Source organism: Dermacentor andersoni, chromosome 6 (genome assembly GCF_023375885.2).
Source record: "Dermacentor andersoni chromosome 6, qqDerAnde1_hic_scaffold, whole genome shotgun sequence".
Classification (NCBI taxonomy): domain Eukaryota; kingdom Metazoa; phylum Arthropoda; class Arachnida; order Ixodida; family Ixodidae; genus Dermacentor; species Dermacentor andersoni.
This window is the reverse complement of record NC_092819.1, coordinates 11,025,372-11,044,367: the sequence shown is the minus strand read 5'-3', so window position 1 is coordinate 11,044,367 and position 18,996 is coordinate 11,025,372. Positions and strand designations below refer to the sequence as shown.

The 18,996-nt window shown below is 45.4% G+C and overlaps 1 long non-coding RNA gene and 1 pseudogene across 1 annotated transcript in view; both read left to right on the top strand.

Moving 5' to 3' along the window:
• LOC140218931 (uncharacterized) overlaps window positions 1-18,996 on the top strand; it is a 270,707-nt gene that overhangs the window by 20,491 nt on the left and 231,220 nt on the right. The gene's annotated exons all lie outside the window — the stretch shown is intronic.
• LOC126521754 (U2 spliceosomal RNA) lies at window positions 12,088-12,269 on the top strand (annotated as a pseudogene).

The following is an 18,996-nucleotide window of genomic DNA, read 5'->3' as shown; positions in this document are numbered from 1 at the left end:
TTGCACATTTGGTCCATGGTTGAAAGGGGACATCAGACACTGAAGAGCTGCCTTTGAGTCACATGAGATGGACCATGAATGTGATGATTTGGGAACAATAAACTCCAGAGCAGCACGGTTAGCTGCGAGTTCTGCAGCCGTCGATGATGTAATGTGAGATGTCTTGAACTTGAGGGTGACACACTCTGCGGGAATCACCTCTGCTCCAGCTGAACTATTAGAGGAGACAGAACCGTCCGTGTAAACGTGGATGCGTCCTCTGTGCTTGTCATGTAGCACTGAAAGCACGGTTTGTTTGAGGGCGAAAGTTGACATCTCCGTTTTCTTTTTGATACCGGGAATATGAAGAAGAGCCTGGAGTGGATGGAGGCACCACAGCGGTTGAGATGGTCGTGCTGCAGGCGTGAAGTTTGACGGTAATTTTCCATGGTTGGCGGCAATAATCTTGCTAAACGCTGAACGAGGTCGAGCGGCAGGAAGGGAGGCGAGATGGTGTGATGAAAGTCGGGCGAAATGCCTGATATGCAACCTTAAAATGTCGACTTGAAGATACGTGTTGATGGGGTGGTCATGCGCGATGGCTATTGTTGCTGCCGTGTACGCGCATCTGGGAAGGCCAAGGCAAATTCGCAGAGCTTGAGCTTGCACAGACTGGAGGGCACGGAGGCTGGTCTTACCGGTCCCACCCAGTACAGGTAAGCTATAGCGCAGGAGACCGAGGAACAGTGCGTTAAAGAGTTGGAGCATCGCACTCACAGACGCACCCCATGACTTTCCCGTAAGAAATCTGAGCACGTGGGTTATCATGACTAATTTCCTTTTTAGGTAGGAGATATGAGGACTCCAGGAAAGCTCTCGATCTATTATCACTCCTAGAAAGCGGTGCGTCTTCTCGTAGGCAATTGGCTATCCATTAATTCTGATAACGTACGGTTTCATTGCTTTACGCGTGAAAGCGACTATAGAGCACTTCTCGCAGGACAGCTCCAGACCTCGTGCTCGAAGATAACCTGATGTTAGATTGGCCGCTTTTTGAAGTCTGGCGCACACCTGGGGACGCGTCGCTCCGGATGACCAAATGCATATATCGTCTGCATAGATCGACACATGGACGGATTCCGGAAGGGTATGAAGTAGGTCGATGAGCACCAGGTTAAATAGAGTGGGGCTCAAGACTCCGCCTTGTGGTACGCCTCGGTAGGTGCTGCGTTGTGATAACGCACCATCCTCTGTTTGCACAAAGAATGACCTGTCCTTCAAGAAGCTGGATATCCACCGAAAAACAAGGCCGCCTAGGCCGACATCGCCCAAGGCGTCCAGGATGGCTTGATGGGTTACGTTGTCATATGCGCCTTTAACATCCAGGAACATCGCCGTTGACAGTCTCCTGAGGCTTTTTTCGTGCTGAACAGACGAGACAAGATCTATGACGTTGTCTATAGAAGAGCGCCCGCGTCGAAAGCCAACCATTGCGTCAGGGTATAACTTGTAGTGTTCTAGATACCACTCTAGACGCGTCAGCACCATCCTCTCCATCACCTTTCCTAGACAACTGGCCAGAGCAATGGGACGATAAGACGCCACGTCTAGGGGTGATTTGCCTGGCTTGAGCAAAGGCACAAGGCGGCTGGACTTCCATGCAGCAGGAACTTCTCATTCACGCCATGAATTATTGTACACGTCTAGAAGTGCATGCAGGCTGTTTGACCGAGGTTTCCAAGAGCTGCGTATGTCACCCCGTCAGGCCCAGGCAATGAGGAACGTCTGCACGCTGCCAACGCCACCTGCAATGTTCCCGCGAGATTGGAACATCACGGGGATCACGTGTAGCGAACGATGGCGGTAGACCAGCAACCTTGAAACAGCATTCCTCCGCTACGTCGATCGCTCTGCGACCTTGGTAGAGAGCCAGGCATTTGAAGGGGTGGTGTTGTTGCGGTGATGTTCGAAGACCACGCACTGTTCTCCATATATGTGACAGGGGTTTATGCAGATCAAGAGAATCACAGAAGGTTTTCTATCTTAGAGACTGCAGGGAGTTGATCCGACGCTGGATCTTCTTCTGTATGCGTCTCGCCTCCCTTAGGTCGTAGATGGACTTGGTGCGCCTGTATCTTCTTTCCACGCGACGGCGGATTGCTCGAAGCCGCTCCAATTCTGCTCCGAATTCAGGAAATTTAGGAATAGGCCTAAAAGATCTTGTGGCTTCTTGAGCAGCGGCGTTAATTAGCTTCTCGATGTGGCCAGGCAGACAGTCCTGGTTCTCTTGGCAATTCTTCTCCATGAGCAACGTGTATTTAGGCCAGTCGATGTGATGAAGAACTGTAGTAGATCGTGACTTGCGTATGCCGTCGATTTTAACATATGTTGGAACGTGGTCACTACCGTGCATTTCGTTCCCCGTGAACCATTTCACACTGGCACTGAGGCATCTTGAAACAAAAGTTAAGTCCAGGCAGCTGCTGTATGTCAATCCCCGCAGAAAAGTGGGACTGCCATCATTTAGGCAGCAGAGCTCATGGTTCGACGCGAATGATAGTACACGTCTTCCTCGACAGTCCATCTTTAAGCTTCTCCATAGCGGATGATGCGCATTGAAGTCGCCGGTAATAACTTGAAGTCGCCGGTAATAACCCATGGTCCAGGTGTCGCTGTTAAAATTCCACCTAGTCTTGCGTTGTCAAATCGACTCGAAGTGAAATGTAGGCACCTACGAGCGTGAGTGCGACGTTCTTGCATTTTATAGTCAAACATACGTACTCATTGTCGTCATCAGGTGCCACTGGGTGTAAAACATATGTGAAATCGCATCTGATATAAACGATGACTTTGCTGCGGTTGCTACAGGTGGCAGACATGAAAGCTTCATATCCTGATAGGCGGATGGCGCTCTCAACGTTTGGTTCACAAATGACGATTATTGGAAATTTGTTCTTAAAAACAAACGGACGAAAGTCCTAAATGCGCGATTTAATACCTCTGACATTCCATTGGAAGATAGACGCTTCCTTGACCTCTTTAAGGAACGAATGTAGAGGAGCAGCCATGGTGCTTCTCAAGACCGGACAGTACCGGATTCAGGGCATCCAGTATCTGAAGTGCGCCTTGAGCAGCCGGAGTGTCTATGGCGGTCAGTAGTAATCGTAGCGTGTTCATAAGGGCCCTTATCATGGTGAGAACTTGTTTGTCGTCGTCTTGGTTGCTGCCAGAAGGTGAAGCATGATTCGGCGAGCGTGCTGCATCTTGTCGCTCCGCTGGTGGATCTAGCCGTGGCAATGGCGGCCACTCCTCGCATTAGGCAATGATATTGGAGACTTTCTGCTGAGGAATCTCATTGTTGCTATTGCTAGTTGTATGCGGAAGTTTGTGGACTGTCAGTGGATGCGGTGCATCCTTAGCAATAGCAGTGGGTTTCCTAGATCTCCGGTGACGTGAACGTCGACGTCGCACCTTAGCGGCAGCCTCCCTGTGCGAGGAACCATCCCTGACGATTTGCCTCAAGACTTTGGCCTCTTTTTTCACATGTGGGCAATTCTTCGAAGTTGCATCGTGAGATCCCTGACAATTGGCGCACTTTTGGTTTTCTGCATGACAGGCGTCGGAGCTGTGCGACCCCAGAGCACCATGAGCACACGGCAGCATTTGTGCAAACCGCACTAACGTGCCCTATCTTTTGACACTTCCTGCACTGAAGCGGCTTTGGCACAAAAGGCCGTACAATGTGTCGGAAGTGACCGACCTTGACGTGTGACGGTAGGCTGTCTCCCTTGAAAGTTAACTTGATATACTGCGAGTTTCCCAGGTGACGGGCTTGCAATATGGCAATTCCCTCTGTCGCCGGCTTGATGATTATATGCAGGCCAGCATCGCTTATGGAATCATCTACGTCATACACAACGCCGGCCGTAGAGTCATGATGGTCTTGTTTATAGCAGCGTACGTTGATGGTATCCAGCACCTTAACGTTGCTCAGAATGTCTAGCGCGCTGCGGTTTGTGACATATATAGCGAGGATGTTCTTACGGGCGTTGATCCTTACATCTTTGATCTGAACCGGAACAAGTGCCTCGAGCGATACAGATGTGGCTTGGCGGTTGATCCGGTTTAGATTGTCGCTAGCAGCCACAGGCACAAATAAAATTTTGAGGTCTGATGGCTTTCGCGTCGGCATCACAGTTGCCTTACTTGTGGAAGGAGATGTCCTGACGAGTCTTCTCTTTGCTTTGTGCTTCGCTACGGGCACGAAGTCGCTGTCATTTGAGGTTTCATCACTGGTCCCTGAGTAGATCACAGTGTCCTCGCTGTCGGTGTCACTCGGGCGACTAGACCGCTTTCTCGGTGCAGCCGCTGTTAACGTAGAAGGACCAGGAACCTCTACAGGCGACTCCACGTTCATCGCCGTAGTTAAGGGAGCGGCGTCTCCCACAAAGTAGCTTCAAATTCTCAGAGACAAAAAGGCAGCGTTCCACACAGGACAGTTCGTCGTCGTCTCGAATATTCTTATTCCAGCCTATGGGAGCCAGGAAACAAATTAAATGTTGCTGCTAAGTGCCGCAGATGCATTCATGTGGGGGTAGCGTTATAAAACGCCCATGCAGTATTTCCTGGCCATGTCTGAAACCTCCAAGAGGCAAAAATTAATCAATATCTCTTCTATGTATTGTCCCTCGGAGCCTATAATGCTTAGATTCGGCACATGAAACTCCGTAATTAATTTTTTAAAATACTATTTTAGAGAGATTGGCTGCCAAATAAATCGGATATCAACAGCTAGCAAGGCATATAATACGGCGAGTAAGTGCGTATTGCATCATGAGAGCGTCACAGCCAAATAGACAAACATGTAATGAAGACGGTAATCGTCTTGGTCTCGTGAAGTCTAGACTGGGACAAAATTTCGCCTTATCAGCAACATGAAGAAAGCTATGAACGAAAAAATTATGAAGAAAACAGGACGCCGACACAGGCGAACAAACATTGAAAGCTTTACTTACCGGCTCCCACACAAAACTCTCATGCGTTGGTCGAAACATCAAGTTTAATCACCTTAGTCGGCATAAGTTCACTTTTCTCAGCTTCGTGACGTATTTGTCATGCGATGCTGCAGCTTCCACTTTGGAACAAAAACGCTTCTGCACCGAGTTTTCACCATGGCATTAAAAATGTGTAGCTGGTACATAACAGCAAGGTCTTGGTTTGCCCGCCCCACCTTTCCAAGGGTTAGAAAAGGTTGCACGTAGCCGCATGAAGTTGAAAAGCATCATATGAAAAGAACATAGTGTGCTAGGCACCTGTGCAATGCCCATGAGATAAAAAATAATAATGAAAGCATGGTCGAGAAGACTAGAAGAGGTCATGAGGCTCAAGTAACGAGTTACCAAGCGCGACATACGTTGCAAGCGAGCATACTACTTTTAAACTTCCTGGTTTCCCCGAAAATCTGAGAAGGGTTGCAGCATCACTTCTCGGCAGTATATCAAGTCACCCGACTACCTCACAGCTTTGACGTGAGTAAAGAGCAGCATATGAAGTCGTGCCATCTACTAGACAAAACCGAGCGCAGAACGTGGGGGTGGAGCCGCGCAGCTAGAAAAGCTTATATTGCTCGAACAATAAGAAATATCAAAACAAAATAAGGTCTGCAGCCCCAGTGTTTCGAAGAGTAGGTATACACACAAACAGCGCAGACAGACCTCTGTCTGCAGTCACCTGCCAGAATATCGGTCTGTTGATTTGGGCGGGGCCACAAGTTATTGAATCTAGCGCAGGCGCCTCCCCCACCGCACACCCATATATATATATATATATATATATATATATATATGTAGTGCAAGTTACCCAACATGACCGACAAACTTCTTCCACCCGGACGCGAGGATAACGTTTCACGTTTCCTGGAAGGAGCCCCGTGCGATCATGTTCCTGTTCAGATATGCTGTTGGGCACTCGCGAGAGCGAACATCACGAATAATGAGCGTTGCTACAAGGAGAAGCGGTTTTGTTGCCTCTCGACTCTTTCCTCAAATTGTCTGTCATTTTGTTTGTCGTTTTTGTACACTCAACGCTTGCTTCCATCTTCTCACTTGCGTTATTTTGATATTTGTAATACTTCCACGCTACAAAATTCGTACCCAAAAGTGTTAATTTATTTACTGCGCTAGGGAGCAACCATATGGTTGCTAAGTTGTTGCTGTATCTCTTTTTTTTTTTTTTTGTTCTGATGCTATACGTTCTTCGCAATTTTTTTAGGTGCCCTCTTACCGTTGGTGTACCTTTTTCGTCTTTTGTACGAGTGGCAGGCTGTGTGGATTTTCTTGTAGCGTGAGCAGATGCTAAACTAGAAGTCGTATAGCCGCCTTGCCATCAAGAAGGAAAAGCCTAGCTAGAGGTACTGCAGTTATTGCTCATTGAGCTGTGATATAACTAAAAATACAAAGTAAAAGTAAATTATAAAATAACTTATATATAACTTTTTCTACTTGTCTAGCTTCCACCATGATATCTTTATGCTACAGATATGACTTAAAAGTTTTTTTTTACTTTTTTTTTCACAGACCCTCGCTGTACAGGAGCCAACTGGGCTGACTCTACTGTCCTTCCCATCTCTTGGCACCCATTTTGTAACTCTAAAGGTCCACCAGTTATTAATCCTACGCTATAAATGGCCTGCCCAGCGACAGTATATCGAAAGTAAAATTCTGAGGTTCCCTAAAATGTAATTTCTTTCTTTTTAGTATGCTGTTTTAGCTGAGGCTGAGCAAAAGTGATTGTGGTCTGCGATGGTTTGGTTCGAGGACTTCAATGTTATGGAGAAAAGTGTCATAGCACATATTCATTGCACGATTTGTGATTTACAGGAGTGATCAACTCGGAGGGAAATGTATGTGTGAGCAGTTAGTGCTGGTGCTTATTTCCTGATGCGTTGTTTGAAAAATGTGTGTATATTTATTAGTCATGAATTCGTGGTCTATGGGCGCTTGGAATCACAAAAAAAGACAGAGACAGAAACACTAAGAGAGACTGTAGTATTAACGCAGTGGTGGGCTCTGTTGTAGAGTGCAAAAACGCATTTTGGATGCTCGGTCACTGCGTCACATTTCTGTTAATTAGAAGCTCAGTGATTACCCAGTATGTTCAGGATGGAACGTGTCGAAGGATACCTGTTTCGTCACACTTAACATGCCGCCTCAAATCTGTGTTCTTTGCCGCTATTAGTCGTCCTTAGCATAACAAATTAGCTCGTATTATTCACACAATGCGCCGCAGTATAGGGGACCAAACTAAAAAAATCGTCTGATTGCACACTACTTCAAAGGTTGCTTCTCTGCGTTAGCACCCTGGGAGATGATGCAGCACTTTTTAAAGGTTTTACTGCATAAAGGTTTCGTACACGGAAGATTATTATGTATTGTTTTACTACACTCAAATTATTCCGAAATTCATGCCACTTCGTGGTGCTAATGAGATTCAATATAAAGTGCCTGAAACTGCTCGCAACCAGGGACATGAATTCAACAGTAAAGCTTTATGCCACTTTTTGCTGCACCGGATCGGTTACGGATACATACAAGTGCATTGCAAAGTTATGTCCAAGCTCTGGCGGAGGACACAAGATGGCGATACGAGTGTCATTTCACCGGCACCTTGCGAACAGTCTCAATTTGCAGACAGCAGCGTGAATTCTATTACATAGACAGCCCTCGCTTTCACAATAATGAATAATCACCTGATATTTAAACAGTCAGTTTCCCGTGCTATAAATGTTCCGCTGCACCGAAATGGGCCAGACACCAACTTGCCTACACTTGTAGTCGCGCCTATGTGTATCTGTCTGCACACTTAAGTAAGATGACATGGCTGTTTGCGTGTCTGCTCCGTTTATTATCACAAGCTTCTCGTTTCCGTTTCCCCGCACACAATTTCGTAATGGTAATATGTAAAAAGTTTGTCGAGAATTTTTTTTAAAGAAGTTGTAGAGAAGTTAAAGAGAATTTTGTAATGTTGATATGTAGAGTAGAGAGAAAAATACTGCTTACTAAAGTATGTTGCTTTTGAAAGACCTCTATTCTCATTTGAAAACAGCACAGAATAGCCTACGTGCGTAAATTTTTAAGTTGTCACTGCTCTTTTTGTATTCTGGTATAGTTCGTTTGTGCCTGTTATTTACGCAAAAACTGTTAGTCGAGGCTTGGAGGCCTTGTTTCTCACTTGAATGGTCTGAGGAAATGCTCCAGATAATCGCCGGAATTCCGTGTTAATCCTTTTCCCCTTATTTTTGGAGGTTAAATGTAGAGCTTGCCAACCAAAAAGGCACAATAGCCTGAGATAAATGGCCTCAGTTGCTGCTTCCTGCAGAGGATGACGTAACAAAAAGGAAAACACGACGACATCTCGTAAGCTGAAGAATTTTCCGTCATGGGTGTGCCCACAGCCCGGTGTCTTGAACCAGGTTATCGTTTTGTGGTGTTTATTGCATGTAGTCTGCACCCCTGCGCTCTGTTCGAATAAAATATATAGAATCCTCGTCACCTGTGTAACTGCTAAGCGTCAACGCAGCGTAGGAATGTACTATCCAAAATGCATAAGTGCCAATGGCTGTTCCTCTGAATGACTCCTGCGATACTCTCAATTAGTTTTGCAGTGCCAGTGCCAATTCAACTGAAGTATGCAAGATGGCTCATCAGATCGCATTGAGGAGAACAACAATTTTTAGCTGAATATTATCGCACATTTAGCTATGAGGAAAGATGACAGTTGATGTTCTTGCGGTTTCAGTGCACAAGCTTGACTTCACTGATATCATCAGTAAAGTCAAGTTTACTTGACTCATGCTTATCGAAATCAAACCACGTAACACGTCGCTTTCACTGCCAAAGACGCACGCGGAGCCATTTTTGCCCGGGTAGCGGACAATGCAGCGAAACCTTTGAGATTCGCCAATTTTCAAGAGTTATCGCGCTGTGCTGCTGCACAAGTCCCGGCAATGGGATGTTTCCAAAACTGAGCTGAATAATTTCCCTTATATTTACGTGGGCTTAAATTTGATACCAGGCTCACAAGGCTGCACTAGAATTCTTTCCCAACATGGGGCTGCATTTCCTTATATTGGGCTGGTACTCGGCGTGTGATTTGCTGCAGGCTACATTTCTCAACGTTCCCAAGAATAGAAGGCAAGCCGCCTGGTGCCACTCCTCTAACCTGGCAAGTAACCACTAGAGCTTACGTCATACCTCACAATCGCGCTAGGTAGTTGCGTAGAGAAGGTGATAGAACGCATGATCCTCGCAAGATTAGAGTGGTACCTGAAACGCTACAAAGTTTATCCAAACACTATGGCTGGTTTTCGATGTCTCCGCTGCTCCATTCATAACGTCCTCGATCTGGCCACTTACGTTCAACATCAAAAGAGATGTAAACGCTTATGTGTCGCTATGTTTCTGGACGTAAAAGGAGCTTATGACAATGTTGCTCATGACTCCACACTTGATGCTCTTGAATCGGTTGACCTTGGTTCCAGAGTTTACCGATGGACCCACAACCACTTACATATGAGGTCCTTATTTGTGTGAACCGATGACGGTACGACCTCTTGACACTACCCACACCGTGGTGTTCCAAGATGGCGTCTTGATCTCCACAGTATTCAACCTTGTTCTTGTCGGTCTCGTGAAACACATTCCAAGTGCCGTCCATATATTAATGTGCACCGACGCCACCTGCGTGTGGACATTAGGTGCAACACATCCTCAGGTGCGCACGAGGCTTGAAAAATCCACCATTTCAATATCGACGTATCTTAGCGAACAAGGCCTCCAAATTTCACCTATGAAATGCCCGCTGGTCGCTTTTACGCGGAAGATAATCATGTCCTACACTATAACTATCAATGGGCAAAATCTCTGTTACGCCAGGACATAGATTCTTAGAGGCGATCACTGATCGAGACCTCAGCGGGAGTCCCTGTTTGGTCTATCTGGACAAACGTATAACGGCCATTTCACACGTTTCCAAATTTTTTGGAGGGAATACGTTGGGTACGTCATTACAAGCGATTCGCAAGCATACAGGGCCATGTTTCTCGGGTATCTGAGGTACAGCTTACTTGTAGTGAGCAATACTTGCAGAAGCAACATCCGCACAATCGAGAGTGCTCAGGCGCAGGCACTCGGGGTTTGTCTTGGATTGCTGCGCTGCACATCGACATCCCAAACAATTGCGATAGCTCATGATTACCAAGTCAAAACTCCTATCACATTGGAAATGCTCACAGCGCACATCAAGCACATTGCCCGCGCCCCTTGCCACCACCTCGGCGCACTGCCGAAATACCAGCCCAGTGCCTCCTTTTGCAGGAGCTTTCGGTGTACCATATCACTGCCTCCCTTGAAATTGTACGCCTGCCGAGAGCCTGCTATAACCTTCTTTGTGTTTGGCTCGACCATAACTTTCACCCTCGGTACCAGGAATTTGAACGAAAGCAGGACACTCGTCGCCAGTTCTGAAGCAGTTGTCTCTACTGATGCTGCACGAGACATACAAAGACCATCTTCACATTTACATGCCGCTTCGGAATGGCAGGCAGTGCTGAATCTTATAGTGGTGGCATTGTCCCCGCTAGAGATCCTAGAAACTGTCGCTCGTGATGGAGTTGGTACGCCTCGACGACCGGCCGCTTACTGAGCGGACGAGCTTAGAGTGCCGGCTGATGCGGTCTTCACACCAGAAGGGGGTGAAAGCACTACTGAAGTTTCTCCGGTCAAGCGACCTGTTTGGACGACTGTGACACACCTGAGTTCCTTCGTCTGTGTGTTTCTTTTTCTTTCTTTTCTTCTTTTTCTTTAATCTTCTTCTATTTGTGTTTGCATTTTTCTTTGTTTTTGTTCTGCTTACCCCTTCATCAGTGCAGGGTAGCAAACTGGATATCTGTCTTCCGGTTAATTTCCCTGCCTTTCGCATCTCAGCTATCTTTCTCTCAGTCTTTCTGTTCTTTCTCCCTTTCTTTATCTCCCTCCTTTCCTCGTTCTCTTTTTCTTTCTCTTTCCTCTTCAAGAGAGCAGGCGCAGTATCTCTTTCAGGAGCAAACTTCCAGTGCGCTTTTCATTCTCTTTGCGGGGTACGTGTTTATATAGATATTTGCATAGTTAGTAATAATAATAACCAAAAAACTTAATGTTCACTCTTTCACAATTATTAGTGTTTTGCGCCTATAGCATATTTTTCACAAACATAAGCCTTGATGCTACAGCTCTGTAAAGCTACATAGAGCCTAAATATTGGCTACTGGCTAAACCGCAAAATTATCGTGGCAGTTCAGATAGAGAAATGACTACCTTTTGTGCAGACTGTGCGATTTGAAGAATCATTGGTGTACGCGGGGAAAGCCATCTTAGGAGGAGGAAAATCTTTAATATATATATATATATATATATATATATATATATATATATATATATATATATATATATATATATACATATACATAAAGAGTTGGTGGGAGAGGTCCCCAGTCCTGGACTCCATTGGTTCTACCTGCCACCTTAACCCTTTCGTTCAACCATAGCTGACTATTCGGGCTAGAGCTGGCAAGTTCTCTCCCACTGTTCGTTGGTTGGATTGGGTAGTGGATCCAGGTCAGGATCATTCTTGCCTAGTACACCGCGTTCGCAACGTGTTCGCACTGCCATGCCCACGGTGATGTAAAGCATTATCTGCTAGAATGCCCAGAATTACTGGAAGAGCACAAAAGTCTAGTCGACGGACTCAAACTTACAGGGTGTCTTTTTTTTAAACAAAAGATTTTTTGTGAAAAATATGATTAGCCGTTCCACTCTGTGAAGGTGGATGACCAGCTAAGATGTTTAGCATACAATACACAGGTGGCACAGAGTTTTGAACATAGGTGCGGACTCAATTACCGTGATCTTTATATACATTCGCGTGGACGACGGGACCGCATCCCAAGGAGCCGGGAGAAACTAGACACGCGTGACGTTTTGATGGAACCACCATCACGGGAGAGTGGAAGCAAAGAAAAGGAGATACGCAAGCGCTTGGAAGGCCGGCAAGGAGAGGGCGATGCGAGCGTAGACATGGCCGACGCGCATCAAAGTGTAGTATCTGTTCTTATCAGCTTAATATATGATCCGGGTTGTATTTAGACCCAAGGTAATAACTTTATTTTTGCAAGTTGGCGGAGTGCTTGAAGCCTGCTTCACTTCCGCCGCGGGTCGGTCCGTCATTTCACTATCTTCGGGATTGGCCCAAGGTTTTCGGTCTACAGACGTCGATATGCTGCAAGCTAGCCATATACAGCTTCGATGTCAAAGCTATAACCATGAGACACCTGTCGTCTTCACATACGAGCTCTACAGCGAGGCGGAAATTCTTTGCCGCTGCTTAAGTTGCTCTGATTATAATAATAATTATTAAAAATTTGTTAACTTGAGGGCAGCTGCTTAAATAGTGGATTTGAAGGCAGTCACATTATAGGGCACCCTCATTTTTTAAAGATCGTAAATATGGCGCCTTGTCCGAGATGTCTATCATGGAGTTCCAACGCTAAATCCATGCAAAATCAAAACCGAGTGCTGCGGGAACGCAGAAAAGGCTGCCCCGCTATCACATCGGACCGAAACGCCCAGTGACGACAAGCACAAGGAAGTTTCAAACCGAACACCTCGGCCAGTTGTGGCAGCTGCTGATACGGCACGCTTTGCTACAATTGGGTAGTAGTAGTAGTGATTTTAAGATGAAAGGAAGAGAAAAGTGCAGTGCCGTAACTGTCTCTCAAGGGAGGGCACCTCAACAGCACAGCACGGGGTAAGGGGAGTGGGGAGAAAAAGATTAGAGAGAGAATGAAAGAGAGCGGAAAAAAAAAAACAAGAAGGTTAAAGAAGAAGCAAAGCGGGGCTTACAGCCGCGCTCCAGCTGAGTCTCGTCACAAAAGCCAAGGAGGGCAGCAAGCGCTCTCTTGGCGATGGGTATGTGCCGCTGTGTGTCGAGTCAGGATTTGCCGCGGCATGCTATCTTTCAAACATCGGTCCCACACTGATTCATGGGATGTATTACCGTCTGACGCGGTATGACGAGCATCGGGACTCGCTTGGTCTCGATATTGCCTGGATTTGGCCTTCAGTTTTGATTATGAATACCTCAAATGACATTCGATTTTCTGGATTTCTAAAAAACTGGGTATGCCATAAATTGTGACGCTTTAGAAGTTTTCTATACAAACTACCTTAACCTAATAATAAAAAAGTTAATTGACAAATGTTTGTTAGTCTTTTCAGAGTAACTTAAGCAGCGGCAAAATATACCCGCCTCACCGTAGAGCTCGTCTGCAAGATGACAGGTGTCTCTCGATTATATCTTCTCTTCAATAACAAAAAATAAGAGCATTGTAAAGAATACAAACTCAAATGGATGCAAGAAAATATACTTCAATCAGTCCTCCCTCCTCAATCCCCCACTGCGTGTCCTAGCGTTCCAAATGATGAAGAAATGCAAAATGCATGGAGTGGCAAGTACATAAGATATAAGTAGGTCCAAAGGGAAAATTCTACCACACCAGTCCGCTTAGTTGCGCCTAGTAGTTTAACGAATTGCGGTCCACGGCGAACAGCTTGCACGTGCCGACAAACGTAACTAAAAAAAAAGCAATTCAAGAGAGCGCCAAGCATACTATGTCAAGTGCACACTGCAGAACAACATGCAGCTGCCTCCGCTCTATCTCGGCTCTCTGCAGGAGCATTTAATAAGAGCAAGCTATCTTTATTTATTTATTTACAGGATACTGCCGGCCTTAGTCTTAGGCCTTGGGCAGGAGTGGACAGTGCGATATACAGATGAACAAAACAAAAATTAACAGCAAAAATCATTACAAGAATTCAATACATTGAAATAGACACATTCCCTGATCCGCACAAGCCGTACAGAACATTCCAACGAAAAATGCATCACAAAATTTCAATATATTTTAAAATACAGATATTCGCTGAACAACAAAAGCTGTATAGAGCATATTGATAACAACGCGATATTGATAACAAGGAGTCGCATTCATACTGGTATGCTGAAAGACATCGCGCATGCTCGGTAGGTTGAGCAGCAAGAAATCTACAAATAGTAATGACAAGCAAGCGAAAATAGCCCTTCCGTATATTGTAAATCAAAAGGAAAAAGAAAAATTACATTCATGCATACATATACATATAACATCAAGTCTAAATGCTATTCAGCTGGTTGCACAATGACTGGACGGTCGGGCATTCCACTGTACTCGCAGAGAGCGCGTTCCACTCACCTATCGTCCGAGGAAAAAATGTGTTTTTAAATACGTTTGTTCTGCAAGAAAATTCCTTTATTTTCTTCTGATGATTAGACCGTGTTGCACGCCTAGTGACTAAAGTAATATACATATCCTTATCTATCCCCAGCATATCATGGTAAAGTAAATACATGTATTTCAGACGGTCCCTATATCGCCTTAATTTTAATGTTTCCAGGTTAATTTCGTTAATAAGAACTGTCGGAGATACGTGCCAGCTATAACAGTTAAACACGAATCTAACAGACTTTCTTTGAATATTTTCCAATTGAGTAGTGTTCTTCAGGGTGTACGGGTCCCACACTACCGAGGCGTACTCAAGAATTGGCCTAATATACGTTTTGTACGCTAACAGACGGATTTCTTGCGTGGACTGTCAAAGCGACCTTCTCAAGTAACCAAGTTGGCGCATTGCCTTTTTTGAAATATGAGATGTGTGATCGTTCCATCTAAGGTCGGATGAAATTACGAGGCCTAAGTATTTGTAGCTACTAACCGTAGATATATTATTACCACTGAAACTGTAAGAAAATTTTAAGGGGTGGCGTTTTCGTGTTACTGACATAGCAACCGTTTTCTTTGAATTAATATTCATTTGCCATGTGGCACACCACGCTTCTACCTTGGCTAGTGCAGAATTCAAGCGGACCTGATCATTTACGCTAATAACTTCTTGATATAGTATACAGTCGTCTGCAAATAAACGTATTTTCACGTTTACTTCTTTTATTAAGTCATTGACAAAGATTAGAAAGAAAAGAGGCCCAAGGACGGACCCCTGTGGAATGCCCGATCGAACCGGTGCTGATGCAGAACGCGCGCCGTCAATAAACACACTTTGCCGCCTTAACGACAGATACGCTGAAATCCATGAAATCAAAGTATCATTTTTAAGTATTGTTTGTAGCTTTAACAGCAGTTTAGTGTGAGACACACGGTCGAATGCTGTTTCGAAATCTATGAATATTAAATCAGTTTGGCCCTGTTTATCTAGAACTGCTGCGAGTTCGTGGACAGTTTCCAGTAGCTGTGTTGTTGTAGACAGTCCCTTCCGAAACCCATGCTGCCTGGGATCAATGATATTGTTGTCATTAAGAAAGACCGAAATATGTTTAAATATAATATGCTCAAGGGTTTTTGCACATGTGGGTAACAATGAAATTGGTATGTACGAAGTGATAAGCGACCTGTTTTCTGATTTGGGTATCGGGGTAACCTTTGCGTACTTCCAGTCATCCGGAACTTCCGCACGCGATAAAGTCTTGCTAAATATGCTGCAGAATATTTTGTTTCGTGAGCCACAGAGGAAGGAGGCAATATTGCGCCGAGCCAAAGCCGTTCAGCGTTGATGAAGCTGCCGTTGTCGTCACGTAGTGTATGTGGGGCTGAATTTACGATGCTGCTTGCGAGAAAGACGCTACCCGTGTTCTTCGGCTGTACGAAACCCAGCCTATGTATGCATAATTGCTAATTTCATCATTCCATTTTATGTTTTTTCGCCCTCCGTTATTGTGCATGTCATTCTTCCCTCCATTATGTATTCCTTCAATCAGCACTCAGTGATATCCTACGAGAACGCTCATCACTGGTTGCGCGTATTACACGACATCCAATATTCCAACTCTTGTTCTTAACCAGCATGTCACCTACGAGCGTTTCATCTGTAATCTATGAAGTGTTTTCGCGTAAGGATACGCCTGGTTTTCCATCGATAGAGCCTGTAGCTTCCTTCCAAGTTCTTGTTTTTGTGCTGTCAATTTTGGCACCGTTGCCCACAGTTGGCAAAATGCAATAACTATGGTCTTTCATTTTATAAAATTATTGTTTAGAGGCGAATTATGGCATGACAGTGCTTACGAAATGGGCGCCTGCCACTTTTTATTGTCGTCAATCTTTTTATTAAATAAGTATAAAGGAGGAGGCGTCTCGAAGGGACACTGCCTGTCTGCTGATCAAAGATTAATTTCTTAGAACACACAAGACATGCACAAGCGTACGTGATATTATCGATGAACTTAAAGAAGTACAAAATGTTTAAGGACTGTAACGCGCACAGAGTCTAATTTACAAAATACTCACTCACCGCAGTCAAGATGCATCGTGGATTGCACATGTACGTTTGTCATGTGTACATAGACAGTCAAGAGTACAGATACTCACATGATAGTCAAAATAGGGCTCCTAATTGCTAATATCCTTGACGCAGCCATAATTTTTATTCGTTGCAGAACATTTTGATCTCGGGATTTGAAGAAAAAAAAAGGTGAATTAGCCGCCAGTCAAAAACCACGCTTACGTGACAGGTGATGGCGTTTGTTGTCTATCCTGAGTCTCCCACAAAGTAGGACGGTTTTGTGCGAAAATTGGCTGCATTTGCATTTCGGTAGGCCTCTTTCTCGCTGGCGCAGTTCCTGTCTGCCGCAGTATTTTGGATGTCTTGATGGCGGGTTTTGTTTACGTTATATGTGCGCACGGCAATGTACGTTGTTCTCTTTACATGTTGTGACTTGTTGATAGGAAGTTGCATCTCACACAAACAAAAAGCTTGTTGAATACATAGTGTTTTCCTCTTCTACAAGCAGTTTCTGTCAGATAGGATCTTTATTCTCTTAGCGAAGACAGATATCTCCTTTTGTGGGGCTTAGACAAAACACAGATGCTATGCGGATGCAATGGTCTCGCTGCACCAAACGCCGCATCGGTAGAATTACAAACAAGAGATGCCGGAGGGAGAATCTCTCTACGTCTTATGTTTCCGTTTTTTCCAATCTGTTGTTTTCTTTCTGTTTTGCTTGCTTTGTATAGCTGAGCAATACACACAACCGTCTGTTTTCTTTGCAGTCATGTAGCACCCATGGATGTCATGGTGGTGATTTACAGAGCATCAACAACGGTGCTAACAGTCGCGAGGGGTGTTCTTGAGCGAGATTGAAAGAAAGATAGAGAGAGAGAGAGAAAAGAGAAGGTTAGTTGAGATAACTAGAAAATCACCTAGTTGGTTATCCTATGCGGGGGGGGGGGGGGGGCAAAATACAGGGGAACATAAACAAGAGAAAGAGAGAGAGGTGGTGAATGTGTGCACGTGTGCCGAACAGTTCAGCAGGTGAATGCATCGGTACTAGCCCCGCGCAATCGGGTCATAGTTTAGGCAGTGAGCTCATCTACTTTGTCATTTTTACTGGCTTCTTCGTGCGTTCTTTTTGTAGCTTGAATCAGTCAGCTAAAGAGTTGAGCCTCCAAGCACGCTTCTGTGCCTACACGTGCCTTTATGGCAGGAGGCCTCCGCCGTACGCCAGTAACCACACAAGTGACGTTCCAAAGTACGCTTTATGAGCACAACTTCACACGCTTATCTTTTTCCTCGTATTTGTGTACAGTTTACTCCGATATATGTCACTTCCTGCACCCTTTCTTTTTTAAGAGATTTATGTATAGCAGAGGTTGGCATCATGAATGATGGCCGCTACTTCTCTTTGAGGCAAACAATACATACCAAAGGTAGGCTACCTCAAAACAAAGAAACGAGCAAACAAGACAAACAGTGCATATCAAAAATATACCGCGTGTTTTATAGTGCGTTGTATATGTCTAGTTCATGTCTGGCCTGATTATAGGTCGTCATGTGTCTTGTGTAGATATGAACTGATGTGTGTGTTCTCAGACTTTTTTGCACCCTTTCACTTGTTCACGGGACTCTGTGTATCTCCTAGTGTTCTTTTACTTTCTTGTGGGAATAGAACTGTGCAAATAAATGTTCGGGCTATTGACTGTCACCTCTCCATGTAACATTTTCTTGTGCTTTTAGTATTGCTGGCCTTCTGATAAGGAGTAGCTGGTGCAAATAATGGTGCCATCCTCTGTTAATTTTGTCATAATAAAGAAAGATTTAAAGCCAGGCCCAAACAAATACACAAACAAACGAGGTGGGATAACGAATTAAGGCCGAAACCATTTGATGATCCGAAGTATTACTGAAAAATATAGACGACGCAAATGAGTGCAATAAAGGGGCAACGTTGGTCTGTCAACAATGGTTTGACGACGACGGTGTCTCGGCGATGACATGACGACAAAGGCATGACGACAATGTGTTGGCGTCATGCCTTCATGCCAATGTGTTGCGACAATGCGTCATGCCAATGTGTTGCGACAATGTGTTGGCATTTTCTACCATCGCGGTCACCGTAAGGTTCCGTATGAGTAAAAGCGTGTCAGGCTGAGCCGTCGAACGCGGTTCAACATCGCGTGCGCGAGCGAGGAACGCCGCCCAGATGCGTGCCCTCTCCTGTGGCGCGCGAGGAGGGGGGTCAGGCGAGGGAGGAGGGGCGTTCTTCTCAGGTGGCTGCTAGGAAGCCTCGATGTCGTCTCCCTACAGAGTGGAGACAACAGCGGCGACTACTACGGCGTTAGCCACGCGAATCGCGGATGCCGTAGTAGACGTCTTTGGCCGACGCCGTAGGGACGCGTTGCCGGCGCCCGTGTGTCGTGAAAGCGATTTGCGACGGGGCCAAAGTACGCGCCCGCGCGGGCCTCACATTCAAAGCAATGTGCGATGTTTACAGAGCGCGCGCTGCGCCGGTAGCTTCGTATGCGCTGTGCTTTCGACGTTTTGTTCGCGCTGAAGCGACAGATTCATGGAGGTCAAGCGACTCGCGGCTGCTGCCGCGCGA